Source organism: Capra hircus, chromosome 5 (genome assembly GCF_001704415.2).
Source record: "Capra hircus breed San Clemente chromosome 5, ASM170441v1, whole genome shotgun sequence".
NCBI lineage: Eukaryota > Metazoa > Chordata > Mammalia > Artiodactyla > Bovidae > Capra > Capra hircus.
Window position 1 is genome coordinate 30,776,816 of NC_030812.1, and position 13,257 is coordinate 30,790,072.

A 13,257-nucleotide genomic window follows, 5' to 3' on the forward strand; every position below is an offset into this window, starting at 1 on the left:
TTTTCTTCCAGCCCAGCGTTTCTCATGATGTACTCTGCATAGAAGTTAAATAAACAGGGTGACAATATACAGCCTTGACGTACTCTTTTTCCTGTTTGGAACCAGGCTGTTGTTCCATGTCCAGTTCTAACTGTTGCCTCCTGACCTGCATATAGGTTTCTCAAGAGGCAGGTCAGGTGGTCTGGTATTCCCATCTCTTTCAGAATTTTCCACAGTTTATTGTGATCCACACAGTCAAAGGCTTTGGCATAGTCAATACAGCAGAAATAGATGTTTTTCTGGAACTCTCTTGCTTTTTCGATGATCCAGCGGATGTTAGCCATTTGATCTCTTGTTCCTCTACCTTTTCTAAAACCAGCTTGAACATCTGGAAGTTCACAGTTCAAGTACAGCTGAAGCCTGGCTTGAAGAATTTTGAGCATTACTTTACTAGTGTGTGAGATGAGTGCAATTGTGCGGTAGTTTGAGCATTCTTTGGCATTGCCTTTCTTTGGGATTGGAATGAAAACTGACCTTTTCCAGTCCTGTGGCCACTGCTGAGTTTTCCAAATTTGCTGGCATATTGAGTGCAGCACTTTCACAGCATCATCTTTCAGGATTTGAAATAGTTCAACTGGAATTCCATCACCTCCACTAGCTTAGTTCATAGTGGTGCTTTCTAAGGCCCACTTGACTTCACATTCCAGGATGTCTGGCTCTCGGTGAGTGATCACACCATCGTGATTATCTTGGTCGTGAAGATCTTTTTTTGTACAGTTCTTCTGTGTATTCTTGCCATCTCTTCTTAATATCTTCTGCTTCTGTTAGGTCCATACCATTTCTGTCCTTTATCGAGCCCATCTTTGCATGAAATGTTCCCTTGGTATCTCTAATTTTCTTGAAGAGATCTCTAGTTTTCCCCAGTCTGTTGTTTTCTTCTATTTCTTTGGATTGATCGCTGAGGAAGGCTTTCTTATCTCTTCTTGCTATTCTTTGGAACTCTGCATTCAGATGCTTATATCTTTCCTTTTCTCCTTTGTTTTTCGCTTCTCTTCTTTTCGCAGCCATTTGTAAGGCCTCTCCAGACAGCCATTTTGCTTTTTTGCATTTCTTTTCCATGAGGATGGTCTTGATCCCTGTCTCCTTTACAATGTCACAAACCTTAGTCGATAGTTCATTAGACACTCTATCTAAATCAGATCTAGTCCCTTAAATCTATTTCTCACTTCCACTGTATAATCATAAGGGATTTGATTTAGGTCATACCTGAATGGTCTAGTAGTTTTCCCTACTTTCTTCAATTTAAGTCTGAATTTGGTAATTAGGAGCTTATGATCTGAGCCACAGTCAGCTCCCAGTCTTGTTTTTGCTGACTGTATAGAGCTTCTCCATCTGTGGCTGCAAAGAATATAATCAGTCTGATTTCGGTGTTGACCATCTGGTGATGTCCATGTGCAGAGTCTTCTCTTGTGTTGCTGGAAGAGGGTGTTTGCTATGACAAGTGCATTTTCCTGGCAAAACTCTATTAGCCTTTGCCCTGCTTCATTTCATATTCCAAGGCCAAATTTGCCCATTACTCCAGATGTTTCTTGACTTCCTACTTTTGCATTCCAGTCCCCTATAATGAAAAGGACATCTTTTTTGGGTGTTAGTTCTAAAAGGTCTTGTAGGTCTTCATAGAACTGTTCAACTTCAGCTTCTTCAGTGTTACTGGTTGGGGCATAGACTTGGATTACTGTGATATTGAATGGTTTGCCTTGAAAACGAACAGAGATCATTCTGTCGTTTTTGAGATTGCATCCAAGTACTGTATTTCAGACTGTTTTGTTGACCATGATGGCTACTCCATTTCTTCTAAGGGATTCCTGCCCGCAGTAGTAGATATAATGGTCATCTGATTTAAATTCACCCATTCCAGTCCATTTTAGTTTGCTGATTCGTAGAATGTTGACATTTACTCTTTCCATCTCCTGTTTGACCACTTCCAACTTGCCTTGATTCATGGACCTAACATTCCAGGTTCCTATGCAATATTGTTCTTTACAGCATTGGACCTTGCTTCTATCACCACTCACATCCACAACTGGGTATTGTTTTTGCTTTGGCTCCATCCCTTCATTCTCTCAGAAGTTATTTCTCCCCTGGTCTCCAGTAGCATATTGGGCACTTACCGACCTGGGCAGTTCCTCTTTCAGTATCCTATCATTTTGCCTTTTTCATACCATTCATGGGGTTCTCAAGGCAAGAATACTGAAGTGGTTTGCCATTCCCTTCCCCAGTGGACCACATTCTGTCAGACCTCTCCGCCATGACCCGCCTGTCTTGGGTGGCTCCACACGGCATGGCTTAGTTTCATTGAGTTAGACAAGGCTGTGGTCCGTGTGATTAGATTTACTAGTTTTCTGTGATTATGGTTTGTGTGTCTACCCGCTGATGCCTCTCACAGCACCTACCATCTTACCTGGGTTTCTCTTACCTTAGACGTGGGGTATCTCTTCACACCTTCCCAGATGTAGAGAGCGGCAGGGCCGAAGTAACACCCCAGCACAACACCCTGGAGAGGCAAGGGAGAAAGATCACCTGAGACAACACCCCAAACATATCCTTGATGTCACTTCTCCCCATTCCTGGCTACACACCCACCTCTACCAAGTGCTGTGCTGGGCATTGTCCCAGAAGCTAGACTCAGGTTCTGACCTAATTCTGGAGGCTTTCAACCTACATTCTGCTGGATGGGCCCCCATTCCTCCTCAGCCTAGTCCCTTCTCTTCTCTAGGCTCCTAAAGCCTTTATCCTCAGCTCATATGTTAACTATTAAAAAAAAGTCTACAACACATTTCCCAAATCATATTCCTTAACACAGTATTCTGGAAGATGGTAATAAGAATGGAGAGAAAACCCAAATGAATTCTGGAGATGCCACATGCTATATATTCTACTCTTGGAGGTTTACAATGTAACTGGCATAAAAGGGACAAAGAGGTCCCAGTAAAGACCACTTTACTGGGACTTTCTTGATGGTCCACTTGTTATAGGGGGTGTTCAAGCCCTGGTCAGGGAACTCAATCCCACATGCCACACAGTGTGGCCAAAATAAATAAATAAATAAAGTCTCCAGCCACTGTGGCAGAGTGGGGAATACATATTAAAAAGAAAGAATACTTTACTAAGAGTTCTTTCTTTACTCACCCCAGTTAAAACCTAGAGAACAATATACTATCAACACAAGTTTGGGAATTGCTGATACAATCGATTCATCTTTTCGGATGATCCTTTAATCCCTTCCACGTAATCCAAAATCCCGTTTGGCATCCGAATCTCTGAAAACCGATACTCCAGAGAAGATATGCTGAGCTGTAAAGTGAACCCATGGAAAAGACCAGATACTAGGCTAAGAATATTGATTCAGGAGCAAAGATCAGAAATTTGAACAGGTTTATGCCTTTGTAGATGTCCACAGCTAGTGTTGAGTTATCATCAGGGAAAAGGTGAGTGTGGGAACTGCTGCTCTTTTTATAGACTGCAACCTGGAACCAAAGCAGTTTAGGAAGAGCTTTTAATTTTGAGTCCAGACTCAGAGAAGAAGACCTCTCCTGTATCTAAGAGATGGATGCTGGAGGTGAGACACTGGACACGGACTGACGACAGAAGAGACTGGCAGCAGTGTCACTGAGGTCTTCCTCCATAATTTTTCTACACCCTCAGGTCATCAAAAACTTCCTGAGTTAGAATGTGCATGGTAATACGTGAATGCTGGGTGATTTTAAATGATGACAGGAGCTGAGGGCCCTTAGAAGGCTTCAGATATGAGAGGGCACCCAGAATAGGAAGTCCTTAGTCAAAGCAGAGCCAGGAGTCAGAGATCCTATGAGGGGAAACTCAAAAAATGCTTTGGCAAACACTGAGGTGACAAAGATGATGATAAAGGAAACAAAGAGCAATGCAGGATTCAGTGAAGAAGTACTTATTGGCTTATCGAACTTCCTGCTTATTGGACTGGTCTACCTGTCTAGACTACAGAGGTAATCACTAATTGCTAAGTTGCTTCAGTCGTGTCCAACTCTGGGCGAACCCATAGACAGCAGCCCACCAGGCTCCACTGTCTCTGGGATTCTCCAGGCAAGAACACTGGAGTGGGTTGCCATTTCCTTCTCCAATGCATGAAAGTGAAAAGTGAAAGTGAAGCCACTCAGTCGTGTCCGACTCTGAGCGACCCCATGGACTGCAGCCCACCAGGCTCCTCCGTCCATGGGATTCTCCAGGCAAGAGTACTGGAGTGGGGTGCCATTGCCTTCTCCGAGAGAGATAATAGCAATGGTCATTTTTTGACTAGTTGGAACAAGTTTCCTTGTCATATTTCATGAGTTGCCGTCAGCTGAAAGTCTTAGAGGGCAAACATCCGACCACGTGAAATATGGGACTCCACTTATACCCTGGTTCACCGAGTAAGAAGTCATGATCCTTTGATGATATCACATATCCAAAATAGGAAAAGAGACTGAGTGACTGCCCTCAGTTACTGTGGCTGGAAGAACCACTGACCTGCATAAACAACCTGATTTCAGCGGGAGACGACCTTAATTAAACAGGTCACTGAAAGCTCCCAGCAAACGATTGTGTTGGACTGACTGGTAAAAGCCAAGTTGGGCTCTTTCCTCCTGCCCTCCACAAGGCCACTCAGACTTCTGAGACTGAAGGACAAATGACATGGTGCCCCACAGATTTTTTAAGATGGGCTTTAGTCCTTTCTGTATGGGGTCAGTTATCTCTGGTCACGTTGGTGGTAAAAACAGAGTCCAAGTATGTCAAGTCCAACTGTGGAAAAACACCGTGCTCCTTCAGGGCTCCAACTAAACTAAGTGTGTGTCCCTTGCAACGGAAGGAAAAGAGGCCATGAACTACATAAGTCACTGGGATAAGACAGGTCTTGCTCACCTTGACTAAGGCAGGATGCAGGTGTAGGCTGCGTGTCGTGATCATGGTGGCCGCGGTGGCCACAGCCTGCGTGATCTGTGGGGTACGACAGCCTGGACAGCATGGCAGGAATAGACCTTGGAGACCTTGGAGGGCCTGGGTCTGGCTGGGTTTCACTGTAGCATGCTACATACAAACAGAACAGCTATTAGCCTTTTCTGGAACTTGAGACTAGGGAGTAACACCGTACTAGTGAATGCTGAATTCTTTACTCCTTAAGCCCCTTCATCAACAACTACATAGGAAAGGAGGAACATAGAAGCACCCAAAAAAACCAAGCAGTACAAGGTTAGAGAGTTTAGGACTAGGGTATCCAGACACTTCACATTATATTTTAGATATACAAAATAGATGTGTAGAGAATTTAATTAATATTCTAAAAAGATAAAATGGCTACTAAGGGCTTTATTAATATTAATGTCACAATAACTCCAGTGAGACACACCCTAGAATATAGTCAGTTTTTGATTACCCACACTAATCATGCTTCTGTGCTCACCTCTGTATTGAAAAATCACTTATGCTTTCCACTAGCATCTGCTGAGACTCACTCAGAAACACTTCTCATATACCCTTTTTCCTGGTTCAGCATTTCTCTTGGAAGCCTTAGACATTGCTGTATCATCTGCTCACAGAGTAGACACATTTTCAAAAGCTTAACTAGGCCAATAAACAGAAATCAGTTTATAAAAATTAGACTTAGAAAGGTGCTGGGTTTCACTTCACTGGATATAATGGTAGGGTTAACCTAATGGAAAATTCTGAAAGAGATGGGAATACCAGACCTCTTGAGAAACCTATATGCAGGTCAGGAAGCAACAGTTAGAACTGGACATGGAACAACAGACTGGTTCCAGTTAGGAAAAGGAGTCCATCAAGGCTGTATATTGTCACCCTGCTTATTTAACTTATATGCAGAATACATCATGAGAAATGCTGGGCTGGAAGAGGCACAAGCTGGAATCAAGATTGCCAGGAGAAATATCAATAACCTCAGATATGCAGATGACACCACCCTTATGGCAGAAAGTGAAGAGGAACTAAAAAGCCTCTTGATGAAAGTGAAAGTGGAGAGTGAAAAAGTTGGCTTAAAGTTCAACATTCAGAAAACGAAGATCATGGCATCTGGTCCCATCGCTTCATGGGAAATAGATGGGGAAACAGTGGAAACAGTGTCAGACTTTATTTTTTTGGGCTCCAAAATCACTGCAGATGGTGACTGCAGCCATGAAATTAAAAGACGCTTACTCCTTGAAAGAAAAGTTATGACCAACCTAGATAGCATATTGAAAAGCAGAGACATTACTTTGCCAACAAATGTCCGTCTGGTCAAGGCTATGAGTTTTCCAGTGGTCTTGTATGGACATGAGAGTTGGACTGTGAAGAAAACTGAGTGCTGAAGAATTGATGCTTTTAAGCTGTGGTGTTGGAGAAGACTCCTGAGAGTCCCTTGGACTGCAAGGAGATCCAACCAGTCCATTCTGAAGGAGATCAGTCCTGGGATTTCTTTGGAAGGAATGATGCTAAAGCTGAAACTCCTGTACTTTGGGCACCTCATGCGAAGAGTTGAGTCATTGGAAAAGACTCTGATGCTGGGAGGGATTGGGGGCAGGAGGAGAAGGGGACGACCCAGGATGAGATGGCTGGATGGCATCACGGACTCGATGGACATGGGTTTGGGTGAACTCTGGGAGTTGGTGATGGACAGGGAGGCCTGGCGTGCTGCAATTCATGGGGTTGCAAAGAGTTGGACACGACTGACTGACTGAACTGAACCTAATGGAGTGTCATGACTGGGGCACAAACCAGGAAACACACACTGTATCCCCTTTAGTTCATTAACTGCTACAATACAGAGAAAGTCCAAGCTGCAATTACTGTCAACCAAGATGAGTAAAAACAGAACCTGTCAAGGTAACAGCCAAGAATGACCCTGCAGCTCCTCTCCTAACCCTTTCTAAGGCTGTTCTGTTGTTAGGCTATTCTTTATTGTCTCCTGTTTATAAAAGAGAAACTTAGACTCGGTGAGTTTTAAGTCAGTTATTCAAGGTCATTATGGTGGAGTTGTGATTTGAACCCAAGTTTGCTTGACTCCAAAGCTCCTGCATTGTTTACTGTCTCACAGCGCTTTCCCAAATACTTTTGGAGTGAGCTATTTACCTGACAATTGTGGCTGAGCATCAACAGGAGAACCATCCCTGGTAAACTCTTCTGGAACGGTAGGAGCTCGGGAGTTCTAGGGGAAATGGTTGTCCTCTGAGGTCATGCACATTCCTGAAGCAGTCACTCATCTCAGACTATTTTCCCTGTCCAAGAAAAGGAGACTCGGAAATCCTAATAAGCAATGTGCATCGTCTACTCTATGAGAGATGCCATAGAGAAAGATCTGAGTTAACTCAGATCCCACTCTCCTGGGAAGTCATTGTTTTTCCTTGGACAAGTGGCCTGGTGACTGTTGGTAAAACTGTTTTAAACTTTCCCCAGTCTATGATCAGTTTGTTGGAAGCTGAGGATACTTTCTTTTTCTTGTTTCTGCTGCATTGTTCCCTATGTAGGTCAAATGCTCCTTTTACCTCACCTAACTCTAGATTCTTTAGAAATATCTACCCTCGCATAGGACTTTTTTTTTCTCTCAGTTATTTCAGGAAGGTAATACCAAATAGACAGGAAAACCTTCATAAGTACTTGCAGAATAAATAAATAAATAAGTTATAATAATAACTTTCCAACAGTAAATTGCCATGGAAAATGTTAGCGACTGAAATTAATGCTTGGGTTAGAGACATTTAAATGATTCCTAAAAGAAAGAAGGACTCTCTGGTTCCTCCCCTAACGGGGGGAATATTGAAATATTGCTATTCAGAGCTTGAGATGGAACCATGATTAAGATTGGAGGTGGAAGTCAAAGAGGTGTGTGTGTGTGTGTGTTAGGCTGGAGAAACCAGAAGGCCTGACATAATGTAGAGTTTTCTCATTTTTGAAGTTAAGAAAGGTGACATCCCACACTAGCAGCTGGCGGCAGGAGCACAGGGTGTTTGTCTTCTCTTCCTGGACCTACCTCTCCTTCTGGTCTTGAGCTTACGTCATGCAGACACACTGGTGGCAGGGGATGTATAGACTAGAGCAAATAGAGTACTTCATACGTTTTTGAACATATTTTGTCTTCTATGTACTAGTGACATCCTTTTTAAACATTTATTTATTTTTAATTGAAGGTAATCGCTTTCCAATATTGCTTTGGTTCCTGCCATACATCAACATGAATTAGCCATGGGTATGCATATGTCCCCTCCCTCTTGAACCTCCCTCCCACTTCCCATCTTTTCCCACCCCTCTAGGTTGTTACAGAGCCTCCGTTTGAGTTCCCTGATTCATACGGCTAATTTCCATTGGCTACTAGCGACATCTTAAAAAGCTAGGGAGATACTTGAAATGAGAGTGGAATAGGACTCTATGTTTAGCGGAGAGATGGGGCAAGAGAAGGAGCCAGTAAAACTAACCAAATCAATAAACCAGTCCACTGACTCAAAACTTTTCAAATCTGGACTCTGAATCAATGCTTATGATCAGAAAGTTATTATTTCTCTTGTCAACCAGTGAATTTGACCTTGATCCCTGGTAAAATTCTTAAATAGATGTTTTGGAGAACATTTGGAATTCTCAAAGGACATATCATCAGGAGCTATATAACGCAAATCACAGTGTGAAACTTCACATAATGTCTTTTATTGATAGTATTAATAATAATTTAGTAGATCAAAACCATTCTAGTAAATTAGGAGAAAGGGGTAGAAAAAGGGGATATCAATTCCAGTAAGTGTCATAGAAAGGATGATGACTATGAGGTTAAAGAGAATACTCTTAGTCTGGCTACTATAACCAAAATTATTCATTAATAACCCTTTGAAAGTCTGAGAAAGATTTCTAGTGAAAAGGAGATTTTGTAGATCTTGTCTTCTTCACCTGTTTTAGCAGTGCCTTTGATAGACATAGCAAACATGCATGGCATATCAAACTTCAGATGATGTGAATCAAAAAAGGGAAAGCAATATTATAGGTAATAAAATTATAATTCAAAATATTCTTGTCTTTTGGAACGCTAGACTAAAAAACAAGATGAAATTTAGCAAGGGCACATGTAAAATCCGCATGTAGACTTCAACAGTCAGCTGAAAAATATAGGAAGGATAAGACCTGATTTGGTAGCCATTCATGTGGAAATGATTTGAGGCTTTTCTCAAGATTTTTTGGATTATCATGAATTAGGACTTAGTAGGTATAAATTATGTGGAGAAGGAAATGGCAACCTATTCCAGTGTTCTTGCCTGGAGAATCCCAGGGACGGGGGAGCCTGGTGGGCTGTCGTCTCTGGGGTCGCACAGAGTCGGACACGACTGAAGCGACTTAGCAGCAGCAGCAGCAGCAGGTATAAATTACGGGCTTCCCAGGTGGCTTAGTGGTAAAGAATCTGCCTGCCAATGCAGGAGAAGTGAGTTCGATCCCTCACTTCAGGAAGGGTCAGGAAGATCTGCTGGAGGAGGAAATGGCAATCCACTCCAGTATTCTTGCCTGGGAAATTCTGTGGACAGAGGAGCCTGCTGGGCTTCAGCCTGTGGGGTTGGAAAGAGCTGGACATGACAGCACACAGGTGCACAGGTGTAAAGCATGAGGAATTTCTGAAGAATGTGGAGACATTTAATCAGGAAAAGACAAAACAAATGGAAGATGTGATAGCTGTCTTAATATTGTTGTTCAGTTGCTCAGTCGTGTCTGACTCTTAGCGATCCCATGGACTGCAGCACACCAAGCTTCCCTGTCCTTCACCATCTCCTGGAGTTTGCTCAAACTCATGTCCATTGATCCTGTGATGCTGTCCAACCGTCTCATCCTCTGTTGTCCCCTTCTCCTCCTGCCTTCAGTCTTTCCCAGCTTCAGGGTCTTTTCCAATGAGTCTTCAGTACTGGAGGGATTCTTATGAAGAAGAGGGATTATAGGACTAAGGGGGTGTTTGTGGTGGAAAATCCAAACCCACCTACCTGTGCTGGTTTCATAGAGGTGATTCCTATAGGGTTAACAGTTGTTATTTACAGCATGGTTTCTGAGTATGAAAGTAAAGTAAGGCTCCCTGAAGAGGGTCAGATTGGGGTAAATGAAGTTTCTTCCTAGAGCCTCCAGAAGAATGTTGGCAAATATGGGCCCCATTCATTGGAATTTCCTGGAAGTAACACAGACATTAAAAAAATATGGCAAGCTTCCAGATTTGTTTAGGTTGGGTCACAGGTGGTACTCTCTGTAGGTAGAGAGTAGTGAATTCTAGGTACTCAGATTCAGTAGAGAAGGAAACCTGACCTGCTTAGGGCTTGGAGTCAACGCCTTCTCTCCTGATTGTCTTACCCCTGGACTAAATTCTTCTGCCAGCTTACAGGTCTGTGGACATTCTTCTCTCCTATGAAGGCTCCATGTATTGGCTTCGCCCCAACCTTGGATACTCACAGAAGACTGTTGACCCTATTCTATATGCTGCTATTGACAAGACAGACTCCTTTTCTTGCAGGAGTTGAAGAAGAGCCTCCCTAGGGAGGAGGTGTATCTTGGAGTCAACCAGATCAGCTGCAGCTGTAATTTGTTCTTGCATCACTGGGGTGGATTGTCCCTAAGGTCAATAGTAGTCTTTCTGCTCTGGAAGGGGTTAGGACCTGGGTCCTGCTTTAGTCTCTTAGAGAGGAGGCAGGAGAAGATGGCCATATAATTCTGTAGATTATTTGTTCTGTTTAGTTTTTAACATTACTGACTTACATAAACCATTTCAGTCCCCTTAAAAAGAATACAAGTAAATAGTAGAATGCGTGACAGATGTAAAGAAGAGACCCTGCTGTAGGAATACAGCACTGAGTTCCTTCTACATAAAAGCAGAGAATAAAGGTAAGCCAGTGGGAGGACCGAAGAAGGTGATGGCACCCCACTCCAGTACTCTTGCCTGGAAAATCCCATGGACGGAGGAGCCTGGTAGGCTTCAGTCCATGGGGTCTCGAAGAGTCGGACACGACTGAGCGAATTCACTTTCACTTTTCACTTTCATGCACTGGAAAAGGAAATGACAACCCACTCCAGTGTTCTTGCCTGGAGAATCCCAGGGATAGGGGAGCCTGGTGGGCTGCCGTCTATGGGGTCGCACAGAGTCGGACACGACTGAAGTGACTTAGCAGCAGCAGCAGCAGTAGGAGGACAGCACAGGGTCACAGCAGAGGTTGAATTTTCCTAATAACAGACTAGGATGACTCCTCCTGGAATAAATTGGATAAGCGTCTTACTTTGACAGGTGAAAGGCAGAGTGGAAAGACTTGGATGAGGAAAAGGTAACCTGCAAGGAAGTTCCTAACATATTGTCTTTCAGAAAATATTAATAGCTTAGAATAAAGTATGACTGCCTAGGTTTTGGGTTGTGAAGAGCCTGAGAGAGATGCCGGGTGACAAAGAAAAGAGTAAGAGACTTTTCTAGGTAGAAAGAAAATCCGATATTTTAAACTTAGGATTTATTATATAGTAATAATAGTAATAAAAAAATCCACCTTGTGTTTAAAAGTTTAATTTCAGCATTTTTTTCCTGAAATGCTTTTTTAAATTAAGTTTTTATTTAAATTTTTTAAATCTTATATTGGACTATAGTCGATTTACAATGCTATGTTAGTTTCAGAAAAGTGATTCAGTTATACAGATACATATATTTATTCTTTTTCAAATTCATTTCCCATTTATTATAGAATATTGAGCAGGGTTCCCTGTGCTCTACATTAGGTCCTTTTTGGTTATCTATGTTAAATATAGTATTGTGTATATAGCAACCACAAACCCCCAATTGACTCATTGGAAAAGACCCTGATGCTGGGAGAGATTGAAGGCAGGAGGTGAAGGAGACGACAGAGGATGAGATGGCTGGATAGCATCACTGACTTGATCGACATGAGATTGAGCAAACTCCAGGAGGTGGTGGTGGACAGGGAGGCCTGGCATGCTGCAGTCCATGGGGTTACAGAGTCAGACATGACTGAGTGACTGAACTGAAACTCCCAATTTATCCCTCCTCCCACACCTGTCCTCTTTGGTAATCATAAGTTTGTTTTCTGAGTCTGTTTCAGTTTTGTAAATAAGTTAATGTGTATCAATTTTTGAAGCACTGCCTGTAAGTGGAAATGAAGGGTCTCTATGTGGTTTTCTAGGTATTAGATTATATTTTTGTATAAAACCATGCCACACATTAATTAATTCAAGAAATACCAAGTATTTATGACCTGTTGGGTGCTGTTCTAGACTCTAGGTATTAATATAAAGCAGCAAACAAGTGGTTAGCGGAGTTACCTGAACTCCTTTCAGTCTCCTGTGCTTTGGTAATGGGTCCATATTACCCTCATGGGACACTTCTTTCATTCAGAGCTGGCATTCCTGAATGCAGAAATCCTGCTCGCAGAAAAATTCATCTCCATACAGGACTGGCTTCCTGTATCCCTTATCTCGACTAAATACTGTAAGCATCAAGAATGAGTGGAGAGAATAAAAAGAGGAGCATGTGGCAAGACGTGGTAGCAAATGATGCTAAAAGTGGTCATTTAGTGAATACCTCTGTGTGCTAGGCACGATGATAAGAGTCTTACAAAACTGTCTCATTGAAGCCTCACAGGAATCAGGGGAGGTAGTTGTTATCATTATCTATAATTTACCTATATCTGGCAACTATAAGATAGACGTAAGGCAAGTGAGGAGAAAAAGAGAGAGCCAGGCAGTCAGGCAAGAAAAGGAAATTTATTAGAGGGAAAATAAGAGGTTGACTGGCCCTTGAGAAGAATCGGTGTCCTCCCTTTCTGATGGGGTCTTTCTTATACCCTGCCAGTGAAAAATTCTCTGAAGAGATGGTTAATTTTTAGCCTGTAGCAGAGTTCTGTGGTCACGTAGTGGGAGGTCTGGAATCTGGTGGTCTTGTAGCCTTAAGAAAGTAGGTGCCAGTGGGAAAACAAAATGTCATTTGGGCAATTTTGTAAGTCTCAAGGGTCACTGTGACTTTATTCTTTGTTTGTGAGGTCAACATAATGAGCCATTTTAACAATGAGCCCCATGTAGTCCCCATCAATAGAGAGATCAAGTACATTGTTCAGGACCATACAATTAGTAAGTGGTGAAGCCACAATTCAAATCTAACATCCCATAGTCTAGCCTCTGGATAATGAGGAAAGGTAAATAGAAGATATGAAAAAGAAGAAAATTGTGATGGCCTGAAAATATGATTAAATTGGTCCATAAAAGTTATATTCA